Here is a 21,497-nt window from a genome sequence, read left to right on the forward strand (position 1 = left end):
TTTATATATCACCATTAAGGTAGGTCACATGAAATAAAAAATATTTGTTAATATTATAATTATATAAAAAGAATGTATAAATTGTGTCTTAATTGACTAAATTGCATGATGATAATCACAATTAAATGCTGTTATATACAAAATCTTCAAGTTATTTGTTTACAAGTAACACCAAACGTCATCTCTCAAACCACAAAGTTTTAATCTTTTGCAAAAGTTGAAACATTTTTTTGTTGTTGCCAACACCTTTTTGTGTAATTTCATGTCAAATTTCTAAATTAACATTATAAACCCCACATACATTTTAACTTAAGTCGTCCTACCCAACAAAACAGCCCAACTGGAAAAAATTGTTCACCCACTGTGACTTAAATACCCAAGCAACGGCTGAAAAACTGCCGAAATACAAAATTGTTTAAAATCTAAAAAAAAAGTGAAACGTGCTAAAAGCATGAAGAAGAAACGTGAGATTATCAGTCAATGGGTTATAAAGATTAAAATTTAAAGAGGAGAGAAATCGAGAAAGTAACAGTTAGCTATAAACTTGTCAATCTTTTTGATAAGTATGAAAAGTATAATCTAAGTTAAATATTATGATAAATCCAATGCCTTTTCATCTTTAATATCTCCTGTCCATTGAATCAAAGTGCTTATAAATATTTCTCAAATATTTCTGTCAACATGGTGAGAAAAGTAAGACAAACTTTGATCTTCAGACAGCCTATCAAAATGCCATCAGCTCTACAACACAAAGATGAAGGAAAAAACTAACAACATTTTAAGAAAAACTCTCACTCAGATTATAAGCCATTATAAATAGGACATTATCTCAACAATGAAATTTGTTCAATTGGAAAAGTCCAATATCAGACTAACATGTCAAGAGCATTGAAAAATCTAGATACCTGATTTTAAATATATATAATAGCATATTAATTGAAAATATCTGCAGGTCCAACATCTGTAGATATTGTATGTGCTACTTGGGTTGAAGTTTTTATTGTTTTGTTTTTTATTAGATTTCATTTCACAGCAATGCAGTATAGGTGATAAGACAATTTTCTAGCTTTACTGGTGAAGAAAAATGTAAGACGCCCCTCTGTGTCTTATTTCAGGCACAAAAAGGCACCCAAGTAAAACCAGTGACATACTAAACGCTAGCTGAATAGCTTTCTCTCATGAAAGAATCTGAGGGCACTTGCGCAGCTCGAACCTACAGTGGGAGGCAAGTGGTTATAATAATACTATAATATGTGCCAAAGTTATGGACCACAAACAGCGCTTAAAAATCACATTTAAGTATGCAAATCAGTAATTTCAATCAATGACCTGCTGTGACCTTCACCTTTGACATTGAGGGCCTGGGTGTTGCAAACATGACACAGCATCTATTTTTGTGGCTGTATGACCTGGTTTGTGTTGCAATCCCATCATGCATGAAGAATTAATAACTGGACATAAACTAAACTATCAAGAAAATATGATAAATAATAAAATATAATAGGTTTTTAGCACCTTCAGTGACCTTGACCTTTGAGCTAGAGCCCTGGCTTGATCTTGCATATAACATATCATCTACTTATAATGGTCATGTCAACCAATTTTCATTTTGAAATCCTATCATGCATACAGAATACATGACAAATACACCTTGTCCATTCCCTAATTGTGATAAGTTAATGAGCTTTAAAGTTTATAGCAACCTCTAAGACAAGACACATGGTGTTCTTATCGTGGTTCAGGTTGTGTGAATTTATTTTGAGAATACCATCACACATGCAATATTATGAACCGGACACAAAGTATATATACATTTTCAAACGCCTACAAATAGTATAATATCTTAATATTATTATATGGCTATTCACTGTGGACAGACAGGAGTTACACTATATATCCCCTCATCCCCACCCCATCCCCACCGTCCCCACCCATTTTATTATAAAGGCATGAAGTCCCATACCATCATTTCAAAAGTACAACATCTCACTGATCATGTTTGAATACTTTATCTTGGGTATATTTCCTTAAGTAGGAAGAAAGCCCTTCAGACAAAGGAAATGTAAACAGTGTGAAGTTCATTGTTCAGAGGACTTCAAACCACCTGTCCACCTCTTTACTGGAACCAAATCAAAACCTGGTGTAAATTAGATAATTGAGACACATTTTTAAAAGACACCAATATCTTTTTAATTATTCCCTGCATAAATCTATCAGGTTTTGAACATTTAAATTAAGTTTGTATGTTTGTTTTTTCTTTTGTTTCTTATCACATAAATTTGTAAGTCTTATCTCGGTCAGGTCTTTCCAGTCCGAATTTGCTGGATAACTAACCAGTTACATTACCGGTTTCCCTGGATAACTAACCAGTTACATTACCGGTTTCCCTGGATAACTAACCAGTTACATTACCGGTTTCCCTGGATAACTAACCAGTTACATTACCAGTTTTCCTGGATAACTAACCAGTTACATTACCAGTTTTGCTGGATAACTAACCAGTTACATTACATGTTTCCCTGGATAACTAACCAGTTACATTACCAGTTTTCGTGGATTATAACTAAACCAGAGTTACATTACCAATTTCTTGCAAGTAATACTGCTAACTTCTATTTAAATTATTAACCATTTTGAAACTGTGAGATAACTTAATGGGGTAATATCCGTACCATACTTAGATCTGTTCTTAATTGGCTTTCCTTTTTTGTTGCTTTTCTATATTAAAACGGAGGAATCAATAACAAACAAATCTTATAAGTTCATCGTGGCTTATACACGATTCTGTCTGTCTACGGAGACTTTAAGAGAAGATATATGCACTTAAATAAAGACAATTTAAGAGCTCTCCTACAACAATATTATCTATTAACCATATACGTTTAAAGCATTCCTTATAAATCAATTCATTCATTCTATTTTGTACGTAGAGTGATAATCGCTCCCTCGCCTGGCAACTAATCCTACAGATTTCTTTTACGATCATTATAGCTAGTTTGCGTTCTTATCAATAAATGTCCTTTTACGTTCTTTTTTTGCCCCGTTGATCCTTTAAACAGAATATTGTGCATGTCGGTAGTCAGGTAGCAAAATTTGGGTAAACAATTTTGATTGCCTTAATCTCCGACAACATGGGAATTTTGATATGATGGGAATTGTCAATTGTCACATCGGAGAGGTATTCTTTTCTGTATTTATTCTCACTAAGGTGTTGTCACTCATTCCTGTCAATTTACAACTTGGCTAAATGATTTTTTCCCGTCTTCCATCAGCACAATATTGTAATTTATCATACTTGGCATTCAGGTATTCAATACCCCCTGGAATCAAGAACTGTTGGAAGTTGAAATAATCTTACTTTTTTTTCAAATTTGTCTTAAAGTCTGATAATGATCATCAGGCCATCACTGTCTTAAAAACTTTCAAAACTCATAGTTTCTAATAGGGCTGGGGCGAGTATCTGAGTGCTCGGATAATCACAAATCAAAGTGAAAAATCGAGTTTGAATATTCGTAAGCCCAGAGATCGTGGATCGCGATCTAATATTTTTTTATATACATTCACTGTTTCTCACACTTTTAAAATTGAGAAAATACGATTTGAGTATAAATTATATGAAGTTAACCTAATTACAATTTGCCGGTTAAAGACCATGTACCATGATGCTGAGCTAGGAAGTAATTGGTTTCAAAAAACAAAACAAAAATACTCATCCAAAGAATAAAAACATAAACCTAGTTTATATTTTATATGTTAATGTTGAGTATTGTTGTTGTTTTTTTTTTTTTTTAAATAAACATGTTTTTATAACTAATGTATATGTTTTTATGGGTGTCTTGATAACAAAAGATTTGTGGTTCGATTTGTGAATCGTAAGTGCTGAATCGTGGTTCGGATCGGATCGTCACTTATCCGACGATCCACACCCCTAGTTTCTAAAGGCACATTAAGTCTCAAAAAACAATAATTTGGTATTTCTTTAGAATGTTAAAACACCTGTGTTTAATAATGTTTAACTAAAGGATCCGATTTAGAGCATATTAGGTTAAACTTAAACAACTGAAAAAGGAACCACAGAACATGCAGAAATATCGTCACAAAGGAAGCACAATGTAAACAAAGAAGTATTTTGACTTTGTTACAGAATAAACTAAATCACTAGAGCTATATACCAACTGGCAATGAGCAAAAGCAAAAGATAGTTCATCTATATGGCCAATGAGTAATTGTTTTGGAGATTGTAACACTTGAAGGTACCAAAAATATTATGTTTTTTAAGAAGGTATAAAAATGATAGAATTTTGGGAGCTCAATGAATGTTGAACATTTTTGCCAACTTATTTTAAAATCTATCAATGCACATACATTGTAGAAGTTTTACTGTGGACAAGCATTTCCCTTTGACCTGTAAGAGTGCCCAATTACCTAGAGACCCGCTTCATGCCTGCAACACAACATCTCATGATGGAAAGCATTCATGTCACATTAAACTTAAATCCCTAAATGCAAGTAGAAGATAGGCTGCAGACAATTAAAGCTGGAAGCTGCCTTGATGCTGCTTATAGTCCCATTTTATTTTTTAAATAAAAATTTCAATTCCTCAAAAAACAAACTTCCCCTGACCTTATGGCAATTATTGACTACTACCTGCAAATTTAGGTTTTCTAAATGTATTGCATTTGCATCTGCAAAGGACATGACCAGAAAGATATTTCAAATTCAATAATTTTGTCACTGGTATCTGCCATGCACTAGAAGGATCTTAGTTAATTTAATTTTGTATGACAGAATGTAAATATAGAGACTCATGCAGACATTATATAAAATGTCACAAAATCAACAATATTTTGCTGAATCATTATAACTTATAAGGTGTATTATCTTACAGAAACATTATTGCAGCAATGAAAGCAAAAAAATTGACTAGAAATGTGTACATAACACTGATTGATGACCTTCTATATCACTCGGACAATTCTCAAAGCAATGCCTTAATTAGGAAAAGAAGAAACAATTTTTTCTCTTAACTTCGCTGACTAATTTGCCTGAAAAGCGGCGCGCAGAATTGGTGTCCATGGATAGTGACAATAAATTAAACAAAGTTAAATATCAATAAAAAATTTCATTTAATAAACGAAGATGCCAAGATATTTTGACCTCTTTCTGGCAGTTTACATGGAATACAAGTGCCATTAATAATGTGTTAATCGGTTCCTTTATAATGGTTATATACTTCACAATATTAAACTTTTAAATACATTTTCAAAATATTCATGAAAATTAACATGAATCTGGAGGCGTGCTGCTTTAAATAAGCTCTCTCCACCAAAAAAAGAAGAAGAAAAAAGATAACCATAATTTTAGATACTGAAGAATTTCTGTACACTTGTGATTACCAGGATCATACAAAGATATTTTCTGCGGGAGTTAATTATAAATAGAAAAGCCTCAATAAGCCGTCTCATTTCCATATAAAGATTGAGGCTAAGATTAGCACAGTGTTCTGACTATTGGGAATGGGAAAATTTCTGGGACATTTGTTTTAATTCTGTTATATCTTATATATCAACAAGGAACAATCATTTGAAAACACAACTGATACATAATTTAAAGGCAATGAGGAAGGGTTGGGTTCACTAATCAATTTACATCTGCTCAAACTAATTACAAAACTCATATTCCTTATGTCTGCCTTGGGACTGATAATATGTTTTAATTTACTCAAATCCTCTAAAATATAGGCTAAAAACACAAAGCTTTATCACATAAAAGAAACCAGTCTTAATTATTTATAATACCAAATCCAAAATGATTCCCAAGAAAAATGGATCCTATGAGCTTTTTGAAATTCAATGTGTAAACAAAATCATACATTTTTGTATTCAAATAAAATCCATCTTTATCTCCATGCAGTATTGAGCATACATGACTAGTTTTATTTCAATCATAAAAGCCATATATATATAAGCCCATGATGACATGATATTAGCATAATACAAGACATGTCGACATATACTAAACATAAATGAGCATCCGCGCAGTCTGATCAGGATCCATGCTGTTCGCTTACCAACTCCATTACAAGTAGAGAAGTAGAGAAATTGATAGTGAACAGCATGGATCCTGATCAGACTGCGCGGATGCGCAGGCTGGTCTGGATCCATGCTGGTGGCAAACCTATTATGTTGGTTTTGTCATGACGTGGCTCAAATATGGATTACTAATAACAGACCAATTGATGACAATATCGGAGAAGGTCATAAGAACAAACTCTTCAAGTATAAATACATTAATGTTGTGTTTAACTTACATTTATATGCATAGTAAGTAATTCATTTGATATAAATGTAAACAAAAACATATACTTGATAAATGTTTTAAGTTTTAAACCTACATGTATGTGACATTACATATATTTACAACACACAGAAACAAATAATAGTTTTAATATATACTGAATATATCCACTATTCTTGCCATATTATAAGACAAGAAACAAAGATACAATTTATAAAATACTAACAAGATATCTCGATACAGTATCAGTTGGACGTTTGGTTGGTTGGGTCATGTTTTAAGTCAAGTCAATACTGTTAAGGTCATTATTGGGAGCTTCCAGCGTTACTGAAGACTGAAGGAGAAAGACCGCAGAGGCCCCTCTGTGCATTATTTCACGCACAAAAAGATGTCTAAGTAATATAGTCCCAATAATGTTCCATAAATAAGCTGGATAGCTTCCTCACATGAATGAATCCATTTAAGTCCCTAAAGGGATTTGAACTCACAGCTGTACGGGTAAGTGGTTTGAAGTCAACAGTCAGTATGAGTGCTCTCTCGGACAACCAGGACTCTAAGAAAGAACATAGTGCACCATTCCTACTATACAATATGTGCAAAGGTTCATGCATGCTGACAGTGACTGTTTTTTTTTCCCATTATTGTGAAAATCTTCACATCTTGTTCTGTTTGACAAAAAGTGGATTGACTGACACTTGTATGCAAATGAAGCATGTCTGGGCAGCATGCAGCTTAGTTGTTCACAGTGTATTGGTCAAAACATTAACATTCCCCTACCCTATAATTCCTTATACCTAAAAATCACGCTATTATATTGTACTTAATGATATGTTTGCTTTTAACACCTTGTAGAATATTTCGTGAGACTTAAAAAACCATTTTGTCTGCCCATTTAAAACTAATAAAGTACCAAAGACATTGTAGAAAGAGGAAAATTACTGGATCCTATAATTTCATACGCTTTCTAAAGCTTCAAAGGGCAAATTCGATAGCCAATAACACCCCACACACAATAGAATACTAATGAATTCTCTCCTTAAGTAAATTTAAAACAGGCTCTTAAAGACTTTATAAATCCCAAGTGACTACAAACGCCAACAATTTCTTGAATAGAAAACGTATCGAACAAATATTAGCATTTTAGAACGATAATGGACACATTTTTTTCTTTAACAGTATGGTAATAAAACCAGAGGGGTAAATTAGACTAGATAAAAGCACCTTTCCCCCAAAATTAAGGTTAAATAAATAAGAACATTTAAAGACCTCCACCAAATCAAGTCAATCAAAATCGGTAGTTTCAGCAGCTAATGTTTACGTATGCCTTGAAAATGACAAAGAAAACCCCAAACAACATTCCTGTTTTAACAATTTATATAATACAAGCTGTTTTTAACAATTTAAACAAGAGCTGTCTGTAAGTCAGTACACTCCAGTAATATCAGTGCTTGTCAGAGGAATAAGGGGGATAGCTTTGTAAAAAGGAAACTCAGAGTTATGGAACCTGTGCCCATTATGTTAGAGTATAACAAAGAACAAGTGTGTTTCACATATTTTTTTGCAATTTCAGATCAATTACCGGGGGACAAAAATGAAAAACGAGCCATGCCATTTGAGAACCCACTCACACTTTCAATAATGGAGCTAAAACTGCTTGAAGTATTGAAGAATTACTGTGATTCAACAAGATCTTCATGATGGACCCAGAATACCTGAAATCCATCAATTGGCTTTCTCAAATAAATACAAGTTTGAAAACTAGACATAAAGTCAGTTTCATATATGAATCTATAAATGTAAATCATTTAGAGACCCATGAAAAGAAGCCAATTTTAATCAGAAGGTCAAGATTTGATTTGTTCGACAGTATAGGTTATACAGCGACTTTCCAGATTTACTGGTACAGGAAGACCACATGAAAGTTGCTGATGGACCCATGGCGGTGAGAGGTAAGGTACCCCCTGTCATGATTTGAAACAAAGTTTGTAGTTGGCCACTAGACAATGCTTCACAAGAAATAACAAAGCTTAAAGGCTTGCACTTTAGGAAAATAAGATACTTAAAGATCACGGGTTTCAAATTTCAATTCTAGGAATTTTTTCTGCCAAGTTTCATCAAATTTAGATTTTGTGGTTTCAGAGATACCATTTAAATTCAAATGGTGGACAATAACCACAGACAGTTAACTATCCTAATAGCTAACACTGTAAGTCACTTAATAACAAGTGACATTAATTATAAAGTTGTTGAATACTTCCATTGAAATTTCTTATATTTTCATCTGGAAAAAACAAACTTGAATATCAGTTTATAATAAAACAACATACCTTAACTTTTCATGAAGTCTCGCTCTTGTTATATAACACAAACACAACATAGAAAATTATATGGTCCAGGAAGGAAGATAATTCACAGTGAGATCCGAGATAACTGGTTTTTCACAGAATGCGATGATATATTTACATCACAGTCAAGTTGCATTCAATTACAATAAAATATGCATGATCTGTTTTATCAAAGGACCAATCATGCAATCTGGTTGTTTCTATGATGCCTTCCTTAAGTTCCTCCGAACATTACAGAACATGACGTATGTACGTTTTCCCCTCATTTAAACTCACTTGAACTCATATGTCATCCTTGCCCAAGTGTTCAGATAAATCTCTCTAATACCTTCCTGTAAAAGAGAGAAATTTTAATGAGTTGTTTAAATTACTTACAAAAACAGCTACAAACATAATTATACCAAGTATTTGGGAAAAGATAATAGGGAATTTCTTTTATCTATCATGGAATATTGTCAAAGATTCTGTGAACTGTTACTATGTACTTTGATTAAAGGCAATTTCGCTTGAAGACTTAATCCTATAATAAATATTGTTGAATATTGTCATTTCATTTTTTTGTCAAGCTTCTCTTTCCGCAGTCATTGAATTTAAGACTTTGAATTTAATGGCCCAAATTCCAGTTTTGAATTTATTCTACTACATATTTAACTAAATTTTCTTAAAATTTACACTGGCCCGAACTAATTTTCACTGGCCATGGGCCACCGGGCCAGTGCTAAATTCGATGACTAAACTTTCCATGTGTAATGATGACAAACAACTGCTTCACTACTGTCCAAAGTCTCTAAATTATAAGGACCATGTTTTTTTTTTCAACAAGATGTCATGTTGTTGCATGGAATGTTCTTATGTAACAATGGTTGTTTTTTCATTGGCCATGGTCAGTTTTTGACCATGGTATTTCATGTTTGTTCAGTGACAGTATTTGCACCCTGGAAAATATTTTAGAAAATCAAAATTAAAGAAATACTGTGATATAACTAGGGTAACATTTCACTTAGGTCACCAGAATATAATAAGGGCTAAAAAATTATAAGAAACAACCTGCGATTGAAAATTATCTTAATCAGTGTTCTGTTGATCAACTCTGATACCAATCAGAACATAAAGCTAAAATCTCCATGTTTGATGTATTAAGAAATATAATTGAGCCGAGTCACAACAAAACCAACATAATGGGTTTACGACCAGCATGGATTCAGACCAGCCTGCGCATCGGTGTAGTCTGATCAGGATCCATGCTGTTCGCTATCAATTTCTCTACTTGTAATAAATTTGGTAAGCGAACAGCATGGATCCTGATCAGACTGCGCGGATGCGCAGGCTGGTCTGGATCCATGCTGGTCGCAAACGCACTATGTAGGTTTTGTCATGACGCGGCTCATTAATATTCTAATTTTTCATCTCTTTAATCTTCTCATGAAATTATTATCATTTTACAAAATCTACCTTCAAGATAAGCATAACTTATTTATAGAATTGAATCTAATGTGATCATAACAAATTACAGTTTAAAATAATAATGTGGTTTTCAACTGATTTCAATGTACCAAATACTAACAGCATGGATTCTTTAAAGCAAAACGCCTCCAGATTAATGTTAATTTTCATGAAAATTTTGGAAATGTATTTAAAAGTGAAATATTGTGAGGTGAACAAATAAAGTAATTTACATATTGCAATCAGCACTTACAATCCAAGAAATTTACCAAAAAGTGGTCCACACAGGCAAAAAACTGCCTGTACGGCATTAGTATTACACAGAAAAAATATGGTGATAAAATTTTGCAAAATCAGTTTTAAACTGCACATTACATGTAAAATATAATTTGGATCTTCTCTTAAAATTTTAGTACATTCTCTCAATATTGATTTTTCTTGAAATATTTTGGCTCATCTGGAGGCGTGCAGCTTTAATGATTCCCCCCCCTCCTCCCCCCCACCGACAGTTATTAATTATAAAGCAAGTCCTTAATCTTAAATTCTTAGTATTCAGATGCGACATTGAACATAGCAGAAAAAAAAGGGAAATTTTATCTTTCCCATTGACTTTACCGAGAAAATTTCAAAATTTTCTTCCAGGAAAAATACAGTTGGAAGAAAACAATAATTCTCCAAGCAACATTAACAGATTGAAGAAGAGGCATACAGGCACACTTTTCTCTGCATTTTCAAGGGTAATGTATCTATATGAAATGAAGCAGAAAATCATAATTACTCTGCACTTTCAACATTTGACAGTTTACATTTATTTCCTGTTATCCATGCTTTCTAAGAAAGAAATATCTGCATTTTTTCCCCCTCAGACAAAAAGCTACCTCTCCAATAGACTTCATAGGGAAAATTGCATGTCCAGTGTGCTGGGGTTAGACTGGGCAAGTTTTAAGAGCCACCAGTGATGCACTCAAGTATTTTTAAATTTTGAATAAACATGATTAGACACTGACAACAATTTGACAATGGTTAAACACTGACAGCAATCTGACAATGGTCAAATACTGACAAACACTGACAACAATTTGACAATGGTTGAACACTAACAACAATCTGGCAATAGGTAAACACTGACAACTATCTTACAACGGTTAAATAGTGACAACAATTTGACAATTGTTAAATACCGACAACAATTTGACAACAGTTAAATACTGACAACAGTTAAATACTGACACACACTGACAACAATCTGACAATGGTTAAACACTGACAACAATTTGACAATGGTTAATGCTAACAACAATTTAACTTGACATAATTATTCATCTCATCTAAAGGCTTTTTATTACCCTTGTGTATTGCAATGTATTTAGCCTGTATGTTTAATATAATTTGTTTGCCTTGTTCTTAAAAGCTTACACCAATTTCAACAAAAATTTTATCACATGTTGGCTGTCAGTTGCTTTAGAGGATACTGTACTTAACCAGTTAATCACCAAACCAACTATATGAAATGGTATAGATGGTAAAGCATGTTGCTGAAAGATTCTTATATTAGGTATTGTAACCATGTTACAGAAATTAATATGTATGGAATTCATAACTGTTTATAGCATAGCTGACAAAAAAAATTCAAAGCTTACAAAATCATAAGAGTAGTATTAAAATGACTTCTCTTGACAGGGTATAAAAATCTGCTGAATTACATTTTATATGTAGCAACAAGGTAATCTCCAAAACCAGTGTACAGTCTCATACTGGGAAGTTTTAGAGGAGAGGGGATTAGAGATTTTCCGCATGAGTTACAATAGGCTACGGTTTGACAAACTCCATCAAAGGAATTTATACAGCAATACCCGCATCACTAGGGCAGCGGGTCGCCACGCGTGCTTGGAATGCATTAAGCTCACTTTCTGATCCGAATTGTGAATAAATTATCATACCAATGAGATTGTTTGCTATGCAATTTAACTCAGTAATAGTTCTTTAATCTTTCTTAATGTCAATATAAAACTGCGAATGACAAAACAGTTGGTTTATGACTGACACTAAAGCTGCTTCATGTTGAACTGTAACCTACAAATAACATGGAATTCAGGTCACAGAAATTTTAACATGCATTTAAAGTCACTGAAACTCACCACTAACACTGTTAAGATTAAAACTATTTAGTCATTGCAACAATATTCCTGATCTTGGATGCAAAAACTGACTGTCCCCCCATCCCCCAACCCACCCCTACAGATTATTCCTTCTTCTTCCTTTCATCTCTTGCCTTCTTTCATAAAATAAACTACAAAAATTTGCAATGTTACTCTCTTATACATAAATGGCTTAAAACTGCAAGAAACACAATATACATAAATTTCGTTCAAGAACCCAAAATAGAATAAAGCCTTTTGCACCAGTAACGAGCCAGGCTAGCCTGGTTGCCTGGCTGCACATGAAGACATACTGACCACACTCTATACTGTGAAGTTGTTTTTATTTCGATACTGAAATCCCTTTTTAACTTCAAAAGGACCGTTTCAAATTCAAAGCAGGGCCAAACCATTACACAGTTCATTTAGGGTTAAATGCAGGTTTATGATAACGATATATTTCAGCACATGCGTATCAAATCAAAATTCAACCTTGTTCTTCCCCCAAGCACGCAAACTTATGAATACTTATAAGGCGTAAATAAAAGGATTACATTTATTTAAATCTAGTTCTTTTTCAATTTAAAATTTAATCAAATATATCCCCAAATCTTTAAATTGATTTAATGGTGTCACATACATGTATATAAGAGAGGGCTAATCACTTTCTGTTTGGGTTACGTTATGGGTATAAGACTGAAGAAGACACCCAAACTGGCATCTCAAGGGCTAACAACTGAACATCTGAAGCTAGCCATACTAAGCTACCTCATATGAAAGCAACCAATATCCCAGAATGAACTCAAACCAACAGTTTCGACTGTAGAGTGACCTGTTATTATTACCAAATCTACCAGGCAATGAACAACTTGCATAATAACATTTGTGAACTTAAATCTTAAATCCTAGTTTAGGCGATGACAGCCACAGTTTATAATCATCATCAAAATCATAATAAAGAATTAAACTCCCATTCCTAAACTAAAAACCGTTTGTAAGATCAAACGATGATAAATCATGATAAACGATTGATGCATGATGACTATGAGTGATGACAAGAATGATAAAATAATTATCTTGTGTGTTTTTTTTGTTACTGGTTCACTTAACTGCTGTTCATCAAGATTTTATATACAGGTAAATGTTTTTAAAGTCAGCCAATGGACTTATCATTAATCCCATCAGTACAAAACTATTTTGTTTCACTATAGTATCATGATCTTTCACGCAAAATATCAAACTTCACTGTGAGCAAAGAAAATTAGGTTAAAAAAAGAATTAATGAACACTGTACATTAATTGCCACTTTATGGACCAGACAGATTTTTACAAACATATACATGTATATTATGTCAAACAAAGTTTCAAAACCAACAACTTCCAATGAACTTATGTTATTAAGCGCACAGCGATATTTTTCTTTGAACAATTTGACACAATGATCTTTCATTTAGCATCTAGCAATTGCTGGCACTAATATAGAATATACATATATTTTATTTGTGCCTCAAATACATTAGTCTCAATATTTCCACTGCATTTTACAAACTGATATTACAGAAACTAATGTCAGGTGACCATTGGCTATATAATAAAAAGCACAAATTATGTTGGGCAAAAATACATGTGAAATTATTGTTTTATTTGTTTAGAGTTTTTTTTTAAATTAAAATTTTGCTTTCTCCCCGATTTATTTAAATCACGTTTCAAAAAACTAGGGGCTTATGATAAAGAGTAATACAGAGTCCTCAATGTTTGACTTGTTGATACCTAAGTTAGGTTCATGTGCATAAATGTTTACATGTTAAAAGAGTAAATAGAGTCAGGCAGAAGTGGCCTTATGTCACTATTTGTTTATACCCCAGTGTTCTTATAGCAAATATGCAAATATTTGACATGGCTGATCTTTCTTTTCAGTACTATTATAGTTTTAATCCTTAAAGCAAAATTTTTGATGTTTCTACAAAAATAATTGAAATTTTCTGTACTTTTAAGTTAATATATAAACTTGTGAAACTGTATTATCCAATTTAAATTTGTTTTCTCAAGTTCTGAATGAAGAATTTAATTGCTTTTTGAACAAATGAACACAATGTGACTTCTCTACGAAAACAAATGTTTCATAACTTTTTAATGCTTTTGGTTAAGATTTTGAGCAAATATTTCTCTTAAATTAAGCAATTTTAAGGGGAAGTAATGCTGTAGATACTTTCACTACCTCTGAGTACAAAACCTGAATGAATAACCTCCCTTTTCTAATATAATCTTGTAAGAGTAAAATTAAAGTCATTTTTTACAATTTTTTTGATAAGGAGAAAAAAATTGAGTAAGCCTCAGCAAATTCTTTCTTTAAAGAAAATCATTAAAAAACATTGTCAAGTGTACACATACAGTGATCAAAGCTAAATTGTACTCGGGTACCATTCACAGAAAATCCCTAACATGCATCAAAAAATTTGAAAAAAAAAAGGTGCAGTAATAGCATTTATTCGATAAGAAATGCAAGGAAATGAAACACTATTTAATACTTAACCTGCTGAATTCAGTTAATGGACTTGCCTGGCTTTAAATATGGAAAAGTCCTTTCCAAGTTCAAAGGATTTTAATATCAAAATACATTAACTATAGCTTTCAACTGAACAGTATAAGCTTGATCAGACTGCTGGCCTGGCTATATACTAGTATCAAACGCTTAATATCAAGTCCACTTATTGCAGGTAGGTCAGGAGTTAAAATTTTTGCATCATTTTAATTTAAAAACAAACTGCAAGTTTATATCCAGACCTATACCAGACCTTGATGTTATATCATATTCTATGACATAATAGGCAAATCTGGGAAGAAAAACAAATGTTACAAACATTCTTAGGCTAGCTTACTGTTATTTCAGTAACAATGTGTACTATATGTTTACATTAAGTATCAGTATAGCATATAGTATATACAAAGTTCCAAAGTGCATCTTGATATGCATACAATCCTGTACATAACAAAACAAAACACAAAACAATACATCTAGCCTTTATCAATAAATGTGGTATGACCTTTCCATGACCTTTCACCTGTAACAGCCATACTAGTGTGAAGGAGGTCCCCCATAAGTCGGGGTCTTGATATGGATACGTCCCATGACAATAGGATGGCACAGTCTTGTATGGAAACCAAATCATATTTACAAAGATTCTATTCTACTTACTTAAACACATACTTATTGTTTTAACATTGATCTTGTCCCTTGCTATTATATTTGCTTGTTTTTCAAATTAATCTCTGGAAATTAATATTTCAATTAAAACTTTAGTGTTTATTTACATCATTTGTTTACTATAATGGGAAGAAACGTAATACAACACTTGACTATAAATAGTTTCATTATGTATTGATGTAATCAAAACTTTATCATGCATTATATACGAAACAAACTTGTCCTATTCTGATTATATGGAGTATAGGCATATACATTTGTAATATCCACTCTTAATTTAACTGTTATCTCATCTGGTATCTGAAATGGACTTTTCAATCTGTATATGAGCCATTTCATTACAAAACCAACATAATGGGTTTGTGACCAGCATGGATCCAGACCAGCCTGCGCATCTGCGCAGTCTGATCAGGATCCATGCTGTTCGTTATCATTTTCTCTACTTGTAATAGGGTTTGTAAGCGAACAGCATGGATCCTGATCAGACTGCCCGGATGCGCAGGCTGGTCTGGATCCATGCTGGTCGCAAACGCACAATGTTGGTTTTGTCGTGACGCGGCTCAATATTATCTGTCTTAATTAGAAAAAATTTCAAAGTAAGTATTACCTGGAATTTTTGATTTTTTTCGACTTGCCCATGGACAAGTTGAACTAACAGCTAGAGTTCACTTTCCCAAATAAATAGTGAAAAACAGATTTATCACACTATGGCTTTATTTAACCAATGCAGAGATTTTTTTTTTTGCTTATTATATAGCCATTATTTGGTCATATTCCCAATTGAAAATAGTATATTATTTTCCCAATCCACATGAAAAAATTCCAAATTGAAAGTTGCAAAAAAATATATTGAATAAAAATTCTAAAATCCTTGCAAATAAGGGCTTCTTCACTGTAATAGTGCTTAAATGTTTGAAGATGCCATCATAAACAGTAATTGTTTGCATCCATTTAATCACTGCAAAATTTCAGTTATGCATTTTTCCCCAATTTTTAACAAAACACCGCTGAAATTCCCAATTCCATGGGTATGGGTTGTGTTCCCAAAATCCTGGAAAAAATCCCTGCAATGGGTCCTTGTTTACTAGGTATTTGCTTAAACTCGTATTTGGACATGCATGACACGTTTCGACAACATCTGATGCGAAAAAAGAGTATCCTTTCTTATTATGATTTTTCTATGTAAAGGACCAAAGTCATATTTGCGGTTTGTGGGGAGATTCTGCAAACATGATAATAAAGTTTGTCTGAATTATTGTATTTTCGAAGTAGGAATTGGTTAACCAGCTATCTTTAACCACAAATGCGTTTCAATCATATTTTTTGTCTCTCTGCACGTTTGATTTACGCTTTTCAGATTCTTTTCAGACCCAATGAAAAATTTTGTCCATTTTGTATCAAAACAATTCACAACGCAACAACGAATATAATTATGATGCTACGCATTATTTACTAAGGCGCAGGTCAGTTGCCTCGATACGACCAAACGCCAAGCTTGTTTTCCCATAGAAGCGAGAGGCCTAAAAATGTAACCTCTAGAGTGATTACAAAGTTTTTCCAATTTTGGTCTGTGTGACCATGAATGACGCATGTTCAAAACTAAGCTAAAAATCATCAAAACAAAACTTTCTGACAAATTTTCAGGATACTTGGGATGAAAATTTTACCTCTAGAATGCAAACAATATTTTCCCTAATTTGGGTTATGTGACCTAGTTTTTGACCCCAGGTTCAAACATGACCTAGAAACCATCTGACTTATTTCCAGGATATTTGGACCTAAACAGTATCCTCTACAGTGTTAGCAAGGTTCTCCCATATTTCGGCTGTGTTACCTAGTTTTTGAACACATATGAACTATAGTTGAACTTGAGTTAGACATCATACATGTACAAACAACCTTTCTAACCAATTTTCAGAATATTTGGACCAAAACAGTAGCCTCTAAAGTTTTAACAAGGTTTTTCCATATTTTGGCTGTGTAACCTAGTTTTCGACCCCAGGCGACCCATATTAAAAACTGCTCTAAAAATAATCAAATCAACCTTTCTCACCAATTTCCAGGATATTTGGACTGAAACCACAAAAATTTGTTTCACAACAGCATGATCTAAATAAATAAAACGGTGAAAAGCAAAAACAATATGAACAAATTATAGAATAGTATAATTGTTTTTTTAAATAGATAAATATCGAACATAAAACCACAATCAATTAGCCTAAATTAAAGCCTATACAGGGACTGACAATAGAACTTTAGAATGCGTTTCACAGAACACGAAAACTTTCCTCAATGATGGACAAACTTCAGTAATTCACATGTTATGATTAATATTAAATCATAAGAGCTTTCTACCATATGTAATACCTAATTTCATATTAGTTTTGATAGGTAAAAAAATTCAGCACTTGGTTGCCATGATGCCAAAATATTAGACCACATGATTACAAGATTGACCTTCACAGCTTATAAAGTTTTGGAAGCCAGAACTACACACTTGCATGACATACTTAACTTCATCCAGCATTATAAGGGTCCTGAGATCAGAAATCTCTGGTAACCCCTCAAGGTCTAACACCTGATAATTATTTTCCAGTATATAATTTGTTTCTGATCTCATAACTTTATCAAGTCAGTTTTTTAACGAATTCAGCATTGGTGAACATATCATAGTATCTGGTTATCTATTCCATTCTGGAACTATATTCTAAGAAAAAATGCTGAAGAAATGAGCAGCATGCCCATTCACACACTACAGTGCGTAATTCACGTACAAAATTATATATGTACGCATAAAAATTGTAGGAAGTTAGGAAGTACATGCACGAAAATTAAACTTGTCAGAATGAATGTTTGGGATAGTTACTCTAATCTGCATATCTGCTAAGTGTCATAATAATTTACCAATTGTTAGGAAAAGTCTAAAATGAGTTTCAATTATATGACTGATTTTAAAAAGTCATTACATTCTGATTCATAAATATTTTAGCCGAATCTTGATGTCACATGATTGTATTGTAATAACCCACCTACCTAGAGGTGTACTGGTAAGAAATCAAGGTAATCCTCGCATGTATCAGTGCAATTAACTTGGCATGTAAAAGAACAAAGGGGTTTTTATTCAATAAGAGCTAGGGACAGGTTACTGGATTCCCTTGTTTCTCATAGCTGTCTCTGAAGTCTAATCATGTGTACGTCCCTTAGGGGTCTGAGTAGGTAGGACTAAGGTAGATAGAAAATCACTTGATTTTTAGACAATTAATCTTTAATTGTGAACATTACAAATGTCATATGAAAAGGTAATATAAATAATAAACCTTTAGAAATGGATGTGCATAATTTCGGATATACAAAATTTTGGTTATGGTTAGTAAGTATTAAGGGCTGAACAGAAGATCAGTGATTGTAATGTCTGCCAAATTAAGTGCCTGTGATAGTGTACTATTAAAGTGCAACAGCTATTTAAAAGGCAAAGCCTTAAGGTGAGCTTGATTTACTTTAAGGCCAAATAAAAAATATGTCTGGTTCAGGAAACATTGGTCCAAAAAATTAGGAGGGTAGGGATTTTTTTTTTTTTTTTTTTTTTTTTTTTTTTTTTTTTTTTTTTTGTTGAGAGAATGTCTTATTTTCCATATATAGATGTGTTGCTTGCTTAACATACTTAAACAAAGATTGTAATCAATCAAAGCCTCAAAGCGAGCTTGATTTACTTTAACCAAGAAATAGTATAAATTAATCATTCATTTTTATTTTACATTTTCCGTTTTAAAACTGTAATTCAGTATTTTATACACTGCTTCCGTTTATTTTGGGTCCTGTCCTATTATGGTTCCTATAAAACTGCGCAGGACACCAGACTACACATCCCTTTTCAATCAGTATACCTCGCTTTTATCATTATCTTGTAATTTGAAAAGTTGTCATGTGTCAATTCTGCGAACAAAAGTTTTCAAAACCATCACTATCTAGCAGGTACTCGTGTTACCGTAAACCTCGCTTTGCCAGCAGGCCTTTTGTACCAGCTCTTTGAGCTCGCTATTAACATCATTCATGAGCTTTTTGACAAAATTGTTCTTACAAACAAAAAATCATTTAAACTTCTGTGTACCCCTAGGTTTGAAATGTACCCCCAATTTTCAATGACAGGGGGTAAAGCACCCTTACATTTGAAATCGAGTGGGCATGCTGCATTATACAGACTAAACAGCTGAAGAAAATTATGCATGAAGTGTTCAGGTGTTCACCGTGTTGTATCCGTCATAAAATGAAACAAAGATTCACGAATTCGCAAACCTAGCTAAACGCCGTTTTCCGGTACTTTCTGTACATAGCTCTGGGGAATTCACCTAATGGAGTGTAATAGCGAACTCGTTGTTTTCGACCTTTTTTCAATTTAAATTGAAATAAAACAGTTATTTCTTTATAAGAAAAACATTAAATATCATTGTATGAATAATTCCATACAAAAAATAAAGTAAATACACAAGTTTATGAAAATAACCTTATTTATTATGGAAGATTCCACTATGTCTGTTTGAATTTTATTGATTTTCATTATAAATCATCTATTTTTTTGAATACTTTGCAATGGATATGAAAGGAATATTGATAATTTTCAAAAACATCAATTTTTTCACCTTAAACGGTTAAATAATGATAGAAAAATAGAAATATCACGTCACTGTGTTATGTACTTCATTTGGTGTAATTCCCCAGAGCTAAAACGGTAACGTACCGGAAAACGGTGTTTAGCTAGGTTTTCGAAAAGGTCAATACCGGTGACAGTGCTAATGAAAAGATGAAATATACTGTTAAAAACACTTAAGATGTTAAAAAAACAACCTGTCCCATTTGAATGCCTTACCAAAAATTTACAGGAGTCATGGATTTTTCTTTTTACAAGATTTCCAAATTTTGTTACACCGTGAAAAGTACTTATGTGTGAGTTTTACAAGTACCTGATATGTTCCGTATATACAGCACGTACGATTCCGTACATGCATCTTCATATAATATTTAGTCACATTCAGCCTCAGAAAGAAATAGAGTTTTCTTTCGTAAAAAGGTAAAACACGAGTATGTTTATGATAGTTCGACCTATACTATAGATAACATATCCCCGTACTGCCTCTTTCCGATCAGCTAACAGATTTTTCAACAATAACTGACAGTGAAATTATATATAAAATAAATTCTCTTTCAATTCTGCGAATATTATCATTTCAGCTAATAAATGCACCAACTTTTTAAAATTTCACTTCAATTATTACTATGAATCGAGGACAAATCATTACTGACCCATTTTCCAGTTCTTCAAAATTTCACAACCACTTTTCAATCAGTTAACAAAATATAAACTGTACCACATAAAAATTGTCATACTATGTTAAAATATAATTAGTTCTGTATTTTGGAGAAATTTTGACAAACTCAACTTCAGATAAATGGTAATAAACAATTTTAACCTAATTATAATGCCATTTTTCAATCTAGATATCTATTTGCAGTGGTAAAGCTGTCACAATTGGGGTATGGATGTACATTTCAATTTGCATAACAGATAAAGCATGTTCTTGTGAAATTTTTAGGATCTTAGGGTCTATATGACCCCATTCTAGTGACTGCTTACTGAAAAGTTATCATAGACAATGTTTTTCCTTGGTTAAGTGACTGTTACTTTACTGATGTATTACCTCCCAATTAAAAACTGTATGGTAAAATATGTACATATTAAAATTACAGCTTTTGAAGTGCAGTATATATTATGAATTCATGATATTGAAACAGTTGTCCAACTTAGTATCCATTTCTGCAGACTGACAAAAAACTGAGTCTGTAAATCAATTATTTTTAGAAAATTATTGCGATTTGTAACTTGGAAAATAAAGGATTAGTGGAAAACACACATTTTACATATTTTGAACTAAAATGCTAGCATTTTCTTTTTTTATCGCCATAATTGACATTGCTGCTGATAAATTTAGTCAAGGTGAATACAAGATGTTCTTACAGTTTGGTTACATGACAAATAAGGTCAAAAATAAAAAAATTCTAGTGATGATTTGTAAC

General features: G+C 32.6%; 1 protein-coding gene across 1 annotated transcript in view; it reads right to left on the reverse strand.

Moving 5' to 3' along the window:
• Nucleotides 1-8,965, reverse strand: part of LOC132748127 (D-glucuronyl C5-epimerase-like) — a 78,650-nt gene extending 69,685 nt beyond the window's left edge. Inside the window, exon 1 of the mRNA XM_060737669.1 lies at nucleotides 8,625-8,965. The gene's annotated coding sequence lies outside the window, so the exon portion shown is untranslated. The remainder of the gene's footprint in view (nucleotides 1-8,624) is intronic.
• Between the last annotated feature and the right edge of the window lie 12,532 nt (nucleotides 8,966-21,497).

This window comes from Ruditapes philippinarum, unplaced genomic scaffold, assembly GCF_026571515.1.
Source record: "Ruditapes philippinarum isolate M1 unplaced genomic scaffold, ASM2657151v2 ctg3276_1_1_1_1, whole genome shotgun sequence".
NCBI lineage: Eukaryota > Metazoa > Mollusca > Bivalvia > Venerida > Veneridae > Ruditapes > Ruditapes philippinarum.